This window comes from Conger conger, chromosome 4 (genome assembly GCF_963514075.1).
Source record: "Conger conger chromosome 4, fConCon1.1, whole genome shotgun sequence".
Lineage (NCBI taxonomy): Eukaryota > Metazoa > Chordata > Actinopteri > Anguilliformes > Congridae > Conger > Conger conger.
The window spans coordinates 30,898,661-30,911,737 of NC_083763.1; the positions used below are offsets into that span (position 1 = coordinate 30,898,661).

The 13,077-nt window shown below is 41.0% G+C and overlaps 1 protein-coding gene across 3 annotated transcripts in view; it reads left to right on the top strand.

Moving 5' to 3' along the window:
- Nucleotides 1-13,077, top strand: part of dpp6a (dipeptidyl-peptidase 6a) — a 301,074-nt gene that overhangs the window by 225,642 nt on the left and 62,355 nt on the right. The window lies entirely within an intron of this gene.

Genomic DNA, 13,077 nt, shown 5'->3' on the forward strand with positions numbered 1-13,077 from the left:
TTCACACCTGAAAGGTCACACTCCACTCTCATTTCAGCTTGACCGTGCAGGTCATGACAAGAGTCTCCATGGAGACAGGCGTGGAGGGCACCTTTTCACAAGCCCGTGGAGGGAAGCTGACTGACAGGCTTTAAAACGGCCGACAGCTGGGCTCGTCGCTGGGTTCTTTGTGCTTCTGCATGGAGATCATTGCTGAAAATGGGGCACAGTGTGGTTCTTCATAACGCTTCTGCCCCACATAATGGCATTACTACAGCCAGAGGAGAAGTGGAGAATTGGTGGAATTATTCCTTTTTTCCCTCTCATTTCATTTGATGTGAGGGGAAAAAAAGAGAAGCCTTTGAAATAGAGGCTTGATCCAGGCCAGTTATTAGCTCCCATGGGAGCATTTTATTATGGTGAACAATGAGATCCTTCCCCTGTTATATTTTAGACTAACAAACTACCAATCTGATCATCCCACACTCATTGTGTAGGCTATGGATGGTTTCATGGGACATTAGAAATGCAGTTACCAATGAGCAGCCATGGAATTATGTACACTCACTGAGCACTTTATTAGGTATACCCGTACACTAGTGTCTTAATGCAAACATTAATCAGCCAATCATATGGCTTCACCTAAATGCAAAAAAACCATGCAGACTTGGTAAGCATGGTCAGAGGTTCAGCTGTTTTGGACAAAATTTCAGAATGGTGAAGAAATGTGACTTTGACTATGGAATGATTGCTGGTGTCAGACTTCAGAACAAAGGAACCTGTAGCGAACTCATAGAATTTCCAATAAAAGTCTTTATAGAAAAACAGGCCGGTGAAACAAGTCAGGTGCTGGCAAGCAGGAATGTAGAAGGTAATACAGTTCATAATCAATAGTCCAAGAACGGCGGCTCAAATATGAACAGAAGGTGGTGGTAGAGGTACACAAAATGGGTGGAAACACTAAATAATAATCAGGTGTGCACGATAATCAGGGAGAAACAGGGGAAGTGAGAAACAGGGGAAACAAATGAATGACATGAATGAACAGAAAACAGAACAACGGTGGTCACAGAGAGAAACAAACGGCGGCTCGCTGGGGACTCAGAAGGAATACAGAGACAGATCATGGTAGTTGGTGCCAGACAGGTTGGTTTGAATATCTCTAAAACTGCTGATCTCCTGGGATTTTAACTCACAACAGTCTCTAGATTTTGCAGAGAATGATGCGAAAAACGAAAAACATCCAGTGTGCAGCAGTTCTGCTGGCAAAAAACACCTTGTTAATGCTGACAGGAAGGTGACAGTAATGCAAATAGCCCCACATTACAACAGTGGGATGCAGAAAAGCATTTCTGAACACACAACACCTCAAACCTGAAAGGGCATAGGATACAACAGCAGAAGTGTCACGTTTCAGGTCTGTCTTGCCATGTTTTATGTTCGTTTCATTTTGTCTTAGTCACTATTGTCTTATCATGTATTATGTTAGTCTAGGTTCGTCATGTTGTTTAGTTTGTTTCTTGTTACGATTTATTTTCTTGTCATGTCTAGTTATGTTTAGTTACGATTACTTTTACCTTGTTATGTTGAGTGGTTAGCGTCTTAGTTCGTTTAAGTGTTATGTTTGGATTTATGTTTATTGTTACGCGGACTGGTCACTGTTAAACATACACTTTTACATGTCTTTCCACAAACCTTGCGTTCCGCCTTTCTCTCTCTCCCTTTCTGTCATTCACACCCTAATTGTTTCTATTTGTCTATTTACTAAAACTACTAACGCTAGATCAGGATTGGGTAGAACTAACAAACTAATCATGTGGTCATGTTACCTTACGTTTCTTGTGCATGTAATTTACTAATTTACTAATGCTAGGGCAGGATAGGTTTATTACTAATGATTACTAATTACCTTGTTAAACTTGTCATCCATCGCACCTGTTTTCTATTTCCTTGCTGCGCTCTAACTAATTGTCTACACCTGTCTACACCTGCATTTATATCCCAGTCGCGCTACTGTTCGTTGCGAAATTGTCTGCCTCTTGTTCGTCAAAGCAACTCTTGAGCATTACCGTCATAGATTACACGTTAAGATCCAAGCCTGTTTACCGACCACTGTTTATTGATTTCTGTTTCGTTGACCATCGTTTGTTTTTGACCACGTCCTCGCCTACTGTTTTTGTACCTTTGCCTCGCTGATTGTTTATGGTTTCGACTTCTGCATCGCCCTCGACTACGACCCTGCCTGCCGTCCGCCTGTACTTCTGCCCCGCTGACAGCTCTCTTGCTACCGGACATCCCTGCACGTCTATCGACTACGAGTTTGCCTCTTCCCTCGGCACTGTGCTTTTTGTTTGTTTATCGTTTGTTTGGCTGGATCTACGTGTATGGACTTTGCTTGTTTTGACTACACTCCTGGGATTCGTCTCGAATAAAGCCCTGACGGGACTTTATCTAACTATTGTTTCTGAGTTGTGCATTTTGGGTCCAACCCCCACGCACCCGTCTCAAGAAGTTGGTTCTTAGTTGGTCTTCTGCTGTTGTAGCTTATCCCCTTAGAGGTTTGACGCATTGTGTGCTCTTCTGCATATCACTGTTGTAATGTGTGGCTATTTGCTGTTGTGCATGAAAATCCCAGGAGATCAGCAGTTTCTGAGACACTGAAACCGAACTGTCTAGCGCCAACAATCATCCCACGGTCAAAGTAACTGAGATCTTCCCCATTCTGAAATTTGGTCTAAAAAACAGCTGAACCTCTTGACCATGTCTGCATGCTGGTATATATTTAGTTGCTACCACATGATTGGCTGACCAGGAAAAGTATGCGTCATTAGCCAGTGTCTCCATGAAGCTGGAAGCCATTCCAGAAGGCCTCTCACTTCAGCATGTACCATATCCTAGGCCAAAGACAAATGAATATCAAACAGCACCGGTGTGTAAAAATTTTATGCAGATAGCGGTTATAGCAGAGTTAAATAGTGTAATTACCCCATTCATCTGTCTTTCAAGGGTTTTTCTAAATTAGTTGTAAATTGCATGTCAGACGAGCCACCAATTTGTACGATTCACTAATGAGATACAGCAGCAGAAGATCATGGGCAGGGCATTCCAGCTCATGTTTGTGATTTCGTGCCCGTTTTCTCATGGCTGCCAGTTGACCTGAATCAAGTGCGCCCAGCGGGAATGGCGAACCGAGACCAGACAGACAATGTCTGGCAAACAAAAGACAGCAGACGTGAAAAACGTGACCGGCATGCAGGAACAATCCTCACTGAGGAATAATCAAACCCATGCTCTGGCCTTTTTTTCTTCCTCAAAACCTAAAACATGGACTGTGACACCCCTCTCAACTTTGTTTAGCTGAAGTATCCTAAAATTGCTGCCAGTGAGCTGTGAGGTGCAGCTGCATGGCCTTATGATACAGTGAAGGGGACGGAAAGTCTCTGAAAAGGATTGGTCCTGCCATTTTGATTGCTGGTCCAGTGTCAGGTGGGGTCAGCCTGAGGGATTTCAGTCTGCAGGCAGCACCAAACACATTCAATTAGCATCCTCCATGGTGTGACTGAAGTGGTATCTCTATTATCAAATTCAGTCTAGGATCATCGATCGTTTCGTCCCTTGGAGAGAACTGCCAATAATGAAGCGATAATGAGCTGTTTGTTCATTCGAGCGGTCAGTCCATTCTCCACTTTAGCATAATGTGTCTTAATTGTTCTGTTTTCTGCTGAGTCAGTATTTTAGGGTGACACAGGTACATCTAAAGGTGTTTGAAAATGGATGTAAAAAATTGGAAAATGCATGTTTTATTCCTGGGATTGTCACCTAATTTAAGAAACTCATCATCCCCCAGTTAACCTGCTGTGTAATCACTGTTCTATTCCCATAAGAAACTAGTATTGAAATATTCCTTGAATAGAAGAAAAATCTAATTGTTGAAATGAACATTTGAATAAGTAATTTATTATATACAGTATGCCTTATATGAGGAAATCTAACATGCTCCCTGTTTCAAAATATTATATAATTTCTTAATGACCTTTTTGTCTACTGGTGCATAGCCAATCAGTTTTTGATGATGTGATGTGATAATAATACTGGTTAACCCTATCCACATAAATAATTCTACAGATCCTGGAGTACTTGTTAAGATAGACGTGATATGAACATCAGTATGTACCAATACATTTAAATAACAAAAATATGCACTATTGAGTGTTTAGAAAAATGTATACAGTTTAAAGCATTTTTTATCATTTCTTTTTTCGACTATCGCTAAAAAACTACATTCCATATATGGTGTTTTAAGGGCATCAATTTATACTACTCAATTTGGTGCATGCGCCTTTGATTTATGATTACTTGGTATTTACTTGGTAAACACAGTAAGCTTCTTGTTCCTACCCTCTCCAACTATATAATAATATGTCACATTCAGGTGACGGACGGTTACCAAATATGACTGCGTTCGCATAGCAGAATGAATATACATGAATGAATACACGTGCACAATCACAGGATTTGGACTTGCTATAGATAAACATGTAAGGTCACTGGCTAACGTGGCTCTGGTTAACAGTTTTGAATAAAAGTTCCATTTTAAATCTGATGCAGGTTGGTTAGAAAGCATTAGGGTGAGTAATCCTTTTCAGAGAGCTTTTTGGATACTTTGGGAATGCTTTATAAAAACATACTCTCACATTTGTGAATAAAACATCATTTTCTTTCCATGTTTTAATAGAAAAATAAGCTTTTCTGATCATTCATGTGTCTGGACAAAAATATAAACTCAGTGAGCAAAAGTGGGGCAAAGTGGAAAAGATTAAATTTACATACATTTTAACCAGTGCTGCTTTTGTCAATATCCATCAATTTCTATCTTGGAATGTTACCATACCTTGACTTTGTGCCCGTCTTTCACCCCCTTGTGGACATACACAACAGGAAGTACCACAAGGTAGTGCAGTCCGTAAGCATTCGGACAGTGGAACAATTTCTGTTCTTTTGGCTCTGTTTAGCACATTGCTAAATCACTCACTGCACGGAACCTAGAGCAATGGACCCCACCCACAGGAAATTGACCATGTACCTGAAAGCCCCTTTACTTTCCCACACAACTAACCCAGACATCAAATAACACCACAGCCGTGGCCCCCAGCCGGCACTAACACTGTTTCCATGGCAACTCCTGCTTTTAAACAACCTTGTCTGGTCTTCCGCACCAGAACCCATCTCTCCACATGGCAAGTAATGCACCTCTATGTATTAATAGTGTCTCTTCATCTGAACTCTGGACAGTGGAATTATGTGGCATTCCCATTGCAATGAATGCCCTTTTAAGGTCAATGGTCTACACTGGGGACAAATGCTTGTCTGGTAAGCTGCCCCTGAGTACAAGCTAAACCATTGGAAATGCAACAAACATCCTTTTTTCAGTGAAGTACAAAGGAATACATTGCCTCTAGCATAGCGTGCAGTGTTATGTTACATTTGTAGCCATATAACTGTACCGTTTATAAATCTTCCTGGCAGTCACACAGGTGCATATATCTGTTCTTAGAGGTCTTCTGGGAGGGCTTCCTGTTTAAATCAAGTCAGCAAGCAAAACAGCTGCCCCCAATGTGGCCTATTCAGTCAGTAATGTTCTACCTTTCAGGTCATCAAAATCAAGGAGACAAATTAAGGTTCTTCAATTGCACACAACAGCAAAGCAAATTAATTAACTATATCGGAAGCAGGTGACTGCCTTCATATTGATGTTATCGCTTGTTTATCCTGAGTCCATGTGGACTCACAGATTCACACTTAAAAACAAGCAGTGTACACAAGAGACTTACTAAATTACATAATGCAAACAGATGCAAGTGTCTTTTAACCTTGAGGAAGCCACTGATGGACTCTGTATGTTCTGTATCATGATATGGTTTCATGGCTTACCCCAATGGTCTTTAATTGTGGGCATCTTTTAATGAGTTCACTGGATGTCATCACCCTGGCAGACATTTGGCATCACATTTTGCATGTAGGCCTAGAGACTGCACTGTTTTGGAACGCTGTAGATTTTTCCAATAATTTCTCTCAGAGTTAGTTTAGTCCAGAGATCTGTCAACTTCCTAGCACCGTAATTTGCAGACGGACTTCCTTTAAAATTTGATTTCAGGGGCCACTGAAGTCTTGGAATAATTTTCATGTCCTATGTGACCGCAAAGACAGGGCCTCACAGTTATCGTCACTTAATTCATTAATCATAGTTTAAAGAACAAATTATTCAGGAAGTACGTCTGCAAATGGCGAGACAGCCTGGCAGCCCCCTGAGGTGGTCTGCATTAGCATATTCACACAGTCTGTCCTGGCTCCCGGTCTCTGGCGGTTCCCCAGAGCCGAGTGTGAAAATGCTCAATTATGACTAGGCGAGGCAAGTTTGTGCCAGTCCCACTGTACAGGGAGGCCAGAAGAAAAGGGCTTCTGCCAGACTTAATGTTATCGGTGAAACCGCTGCACACATCTTCCTCGAGGAAAGCTGTAAAGCAATAAATAACAAGCCACGGAAGAGGGAGCTTTGCGCGTTAACGCTCTTAATAAACAGCCTGATTGAATGTTCCTTAAATATTGCACAACTGGTTGCAATATTACTTGCATCTGTACGACTAGCTCAGTGTTGTAGAAGGCTGCTTGGGTTTGAAGGCTGGAATCTTTAAAAAATCATGTGGATTAGGCAATACATCATAAAACAGGACATAGGACACTCAGAATAAACAACTTTTAATCTGCTGGTAGTTTTTTCTTAATCTTTAATGCCTGATTTAAAAATGTAGCTTGTTTTTTTACATTAAAAAAAAATGTTTATTTAATTTGTCTGTGGCTTTAGAACGCGGATGTCCTCCTTAAATATGGTTCCTCTTATTTAAGGACAATGCAGTTGCTGTTCAATAAGTCCCCATTGTCCCATAACAGCCCATTGATATTTGTATCCAGTCCAAGGACGTTCCATATTTTCATCATTTTTGTAACTGCTAACCTATTGAAGAATTGGGAGAGATGCATTCACTTTGAAGGAACGAGCATTGCTGGGCTGAATGGCCTGTTCTCATCATATATGTATATTATGTTATGTCATGTTATGGTCAGGATTACTCATATTTAAAAGCCCACACACATATTCATTTTGTTTTTGAGCTTTTCGTATCATCCTGCAACTTTCGATTTATGTTCCATACTGATCCAAGTAAAACAATTGCAGTTTTAGTAGAAGTGTAGGAGTATGCATGTTTTAGGGTCTAACTGTTTTTTCAGGCTGTATGATGTATGTTTTTGCATAATTAACTGATGACGTTGCTTTTAGGTTAACATACAGAGCTAACCACAGGTGGTGGAGGGGGAAGGGGAATTGGGCAAAAAATTTTTTAAAACCTACGTCACTGCTCTTTGCAAATGTTTTTAGATATGAAAACCAGGAAAAGAACACTGTTGCAGACATAGATTCAGTTAGGTTAAATGCACCCCCCCCGTTCCCCCATACCAGTACATAATTATGAGTACAAGTTCACTCCATGTTATTGCAGAAGACAGACACTTTGCATGCTCTGCAGCTACTGATTAGGAAGGCTCTTAAAAGCTTAATGCAGAGACAGAATGAGAGACCCCACTGCGTTTCGTGCTGCTCAAGGGAACACTGTAAGCAGTGGACACAATTAAAGATGTAGCCTAGAGACACAAGCTTGGGGCAAATGAACCGGAATAATAAGTAGATTTCAGTCGCATAAAGATTAGAGATTACTTATAAATAGCCGGGGGCCCTCTTAAGAGCATGATATTAACACGCAACCAAGTGGGTCCATGGAGCAGGCAGTGTGAGGGGCCAAGCCTGCCAATAATAGACACACACTCCATTTTTCAGTAACAATATGAGTTCATTCAAGGCAGACCATAAGCCTTTTGTTCAATTAACTACAGCATGCATGCTGTGACCTTCATTTTGAGACAAAATGAATTCCTTAATCAACAATATTAATAAAAATGGACTACTTGGTGAGATTCAGTGAGTCTTTGTGCAGCTCAAGAGACTGAGTAAATTGAAGTGTTGTGTCTTGTCGTGGATTTTTTTTCAATAACAGGAAGGAGAGCTCAAATGGAAGCTTTGCAAACACTCAGTTCAGAGGTTGGGACAGTTCCAACTGACTGCTTACAAACACTCAGTATAGTATCTGGATATCAGAAGGAATTTGCCAAGAAGGCATCCGTGACTAACATACTGCATGCACTCTTGTTAAACCTTAACAGCAAGTAGGGTTATAGTAAAATCATTGTGCCATTACATCAACATCATGCTGTTAATAGATTACAGAAAACAATTAGCTCTACCAAATGAAAAATACTTAGGAACACATTGCCCTTGCAGTCTAAAATTGCCTAATTGGCAGAATTCATTCTGGGAACGTTGTTCGTCATTTCAACGCAAAAATTGATTAAAAACAAACAAACAAACAAACAAACATAAAACATGAAAAAAGTATAGTTTTAAAGTGCTTTGTCTGTGGCCAACACCCAACAGAGTTGAAAAGTCCCCATTGACTTACAGTTGGCTCTGGTGTAGCACAAGGATTGGAGGGCTTCAGTTGGCAGAGATTGGTGGCCACTGCTGGCGATCATGCACTTGCAAGTTCATATGTTGAGCCGCAGGTGAAGTGTCTCTCTATAATTTATGTCTGTGTGAGCCCAATGTGCAAACTGGTGTGATGAGACGATGCAGCTGGTATCATTTGTGTCTAAAGAGAGCATGTACTTGCCTGCACTCTCGTGGATTGCTAATGAGTTGTTTCAGTGTGAGCAAGATTGGAAATTCCAAAATAGAGATGAAAAAGGGTAAAACTTATATATAGTATATTTGTAACTACTGGATTCATTTAAATCTCATACCTAGTATATACTTACTCTCAAGCTTATGTTGAGAAGAGCCTCATGCCTTGTTCTTGTGAAATATGACAGTGCTCTATTTTTGGGAGATTGTTTCACAGTCTAGGATCCTGAGGCCCTTGTTAAGATCTCCTGTACCAAGTACCAATACATTTTTCCAGAAAAACCTCATTCCCCCAAAAACCTCCACCAAGTATTTTTAACTTGTTCGCAAATGGACCTTCCAGCAACATAAGGCTCCCAAGTATACACTCAGTGAGCATTTTATTAGGTAACTTATTTTTTAGACATATTAAGTCTTCTGCTGCTGTAGCCTATCCACTTAGAGGTTTGAAGTGTTGTGTGTTCAGAGATGCTCTTCTGCATACTACTGTTGTATTGTGTGGTTATTTGTGTTACTGTCACCTTCCTGCCAGCTTTGACCAGTCTGGCCATTCTTATCGGACCTCTCTCATTAACAAGGCGTTTCTGCCCACAGAACTGCTGCTCACTGGATGTTTTTTGTTTTTCACACCATTCTCTGCAAACACTAGAGACTGTTGTATGTGAAAATCCCAGGAGATTAGCAGTTTCTGAAATATTCAAACCACCCTGCCTGGCACCAACGATCATTCCACGGTCAACGTCACTTAGATCACATTTTTTCCCACATTCAGAGTTGATTTGGACATTAACTGAAGCTCTCACTGACTGTTGAGGACTTTGTAGTTTCCTCCTCCCGTACAGCAAAGAATCTTGGGGTGACTCTTTATAACTGCCTCACCCTGGTCCACAAGTATCCTCCACTGCCAGAACCTGCAGGTTCTTTCTGTATAATATACGTCGTATCCGTCATCTCCTGATGGAGAAAGCCACCCAGCTCCTAGTCCAGGCGCTTGTCATTTCCTGCCTGGATTACTGCAACTCCCTCCTAGCCGGTCTCCCAGCATGTGCCATCAAGCCCCTCCAGCTGGTCCAGAATACTGCAGCCCGCCTGATCACCAGTCAGCCCAGGTCGGCTCATGTCACCCCGCTTCTCATTGGCTTCCACTGGCTTCCTATTGCCGCACGCATCCGTTTCAAGGCCCTAGTGTTGGCATTTCAGGCTGCTAAGGGGACTGCCCCACCTTACATACAATCCTTGATCACTCCCTACTCCCCAGCTAGACCACTCCGGTCTGCCAGCTCTGGTCGCCTTATGGTTCCCTCTCTACGTGCACCTGGCGTCGAGCTGCTCGTTCACGCCTGTTTTCCGTTCTGGTTCCTCAGTGGTGGAATGACTTGCCTACCACTGTCAGGACAGCAGAATCCCTCCCCCTATTTCGACGCAGACTCAAAACACACCTTGTCAAACTCTACCTTAGTCCTCCCTCCTGATTCCCCCTCCACCCCTTTCTGATATCCCTATCCTCCTTGTCTAACCCAAAAATTAAAAAATTAAAAATCATTGCAATTATGATGACGACTATATGTTTAGAACAGCATTCCATGTGTATTTTCCTAGTTATGGATGTGATGCTTTGACTTGTGGAAGAACCTATGCACTTGTAAATCACTTTGGATTAAAAGTGTCTGCCAAATGACAAAAATGTAATGTAAATGTAAGCTCCTGACCCATGTCTGCACGATTTTATGCCTTGCACAGCTGCCACACAATCGGCTGATTAGATAATTGCATGAATAAGTAGGTGTACTTAGAAAGTACTCAGTGAGTGCTGCACGCCGTCATATATTGGATTTGTGTATGTAGTTACTTGATTCTTGTAAAAAATATAGTAAAAAGAAATACCTTGGATTAGTGTAAACAGCTAGCTAGTTTTTTGACACATCCCTTGGCTAACCAGCATGTTTCTTGCTAACTGTATTGCCTTGCTTTTTCATTTATATAATTATTTTCAACTTCAAAGGTAGTCACTAGCATTAATGTAATCTTTACTACTTCCAGATAAAAGCCAAGGTGAGAAATATCACATATGTAGCCTATGTATTGCATTGTTTTTTCATTTATATTATTCTTTTCAACTTCAAAGGTAGTCACTAGCACTGAATGTAATCTTTACTACTTTCAGATAAAAGCCAAGGTGAGAAACATCACATATGCAGTCTATGTTTATGAAACTAGTCAAAATGCAGGAGGAAGCAACTTTAAATAAGTTAAGCTCAGACAAGCTACCTTATTTAGATTTTTTTCCAGCTGGTAAAGCTGGCATAGCAGGAGTTTACAGCAGGGAGCTGCCCAGCAAGCTTTTCGCATTGCTAAGTAACCTGCTCAGAATCTGTTGTGTTCAAAATGGTCTCCTTTTTTTCAAAAATGGTCTTCTGAATCCCAATCCTGTGCTCTACAGTGTGTAGATTTCCCTATTCAGTGTATAGTGAATGAGTGAGACATTCCGAATGCAGCCCCAGTCTGCCTCATATTAAAATTATAATTTCCTGGCACTAAATGTGTTGTCCTCTGGGATAACTTCACGTTAGACCTTGAAGACTCCATGGAATTCCAGTTGCTGACACAATTGGCTGGAAAACAGCATAATATTAATAAAAAGGAGTGATTTTTATTAATAATTTTCCTCATTCAGTCTGTATATAAGTGAATGGGCTTTAATACTACAAATTATCTGGTATAATAGTGTTTGTCGTGGCTTATGTTGGATAAAGATTGTTGTGTATTGTTTTATTATGATGGTATTTTATTTAGGCCTTGTTTTAATTTGCACATTGCTATATATTGTGGACAATTTAATTATTTTGATCTTGCTATAGCTACACTATATCAGGCTGTGATTCTGCACTTCTGTAGCTATTGTACTTCTTGTTCTATTGAATATTAAATCAAATCCTATAGCCTAAAGTAACTTAACCCCCCTGCTCAGCAACCTCTACTGGCTGCCTGTTATGGCTCGCCCCTTTATATATTCAATCACTTATCAAGACGTGTACACCAGCAAGACCCCTCCGTTCCACTACTTCGGGACGCCTGGCACCTCCCCCTCGCCACACCTGCACTTCTTGCTCACGACTGCTGTCTGTTCTGGCCCCATGGTGGTAGAATGACCTTCCTGTAGATGTAAGAACGGCAGAGTCTCTGACCACTTTCAAACGCAGACTAAAGACTCATCTCTTCAGGCTGCACCTTTCTCCCCTACCTCACCACCATGATTAGCCTTGTATATTTATATATAGTTATATATAAATATTGTTGTGTTGTATTGTATTAGATATTGTATTGTTGTACTTGGGGTATTCTAGCTGCTAACCGTATGCTAGTTCGTAAGTTGATATATTCTTCAAGGGTTCCGATTGTATCTGTACGGTCATGCAAGGACTCAGAGCCGTAATGTCCTCTTGGGTCCTCTTCACACTTGTCCCTGTGTTCAATCTGCACTTCGTTGTATGTCGCTCTGGATACGAGCGTCTGCTAAATGCTTTGTAATGTAATGTAACTCAGTACTTTTTCAGTAGATACTTTCTTACTCTTACTCTTGGATGACAACATTTACTCTTACTTGAGTAATTATAATTTGTGTACAGCTTTGGGGTACTCTACCCACCTCTGGCCATGTATAATTAACGAGGACATGTAGTCATTAAAACCAAAAAATATTTAATCTATCAATTGTGAAGTGTTATGGACAGCACCGATTTGCCTTATTATTATTTCCAGAAGACCATGAGAAATCCTCAGACATAAATAAAATTGATGAGCACGCTGGACCTTTAAATAACCGATTCGCATCAGTTTCGACAAGTTTGACTTCAACCCTGACAGTAAATAACAAGCAAACCCCTGCAATAAAACATTAAATATGTCATGCATTACTTAAACCATGCCTGGAGCCTATATAATGTGTGAATTTGGATGGTAAGTGGTAGAGTGTGGGCATTACACTTACACACACACGGATGCACACACACACACACACACACACACACACACACACACACACACTACCCAGCCATGAGTTTACTACGAGGCTCCAGATTTCTCTTTTTAGCACGTACGGCTGCAAATTTCACTCTCCATTTGCTCAGACAGCTGCCTTTGAATTAGAGGGTTCTGTCCACTGGGGATGAAGTATTCGTGCCAATAATTAGGACCACAGCTCAAAATGTCTATAATGTGGAATATGAAAGCAATGAAAAATAGTTATGCTCATGGGTGTAGATTCTGGGGGTCACAGGAGATGTGTCCTCAACTCCCTTTGGAAAGGT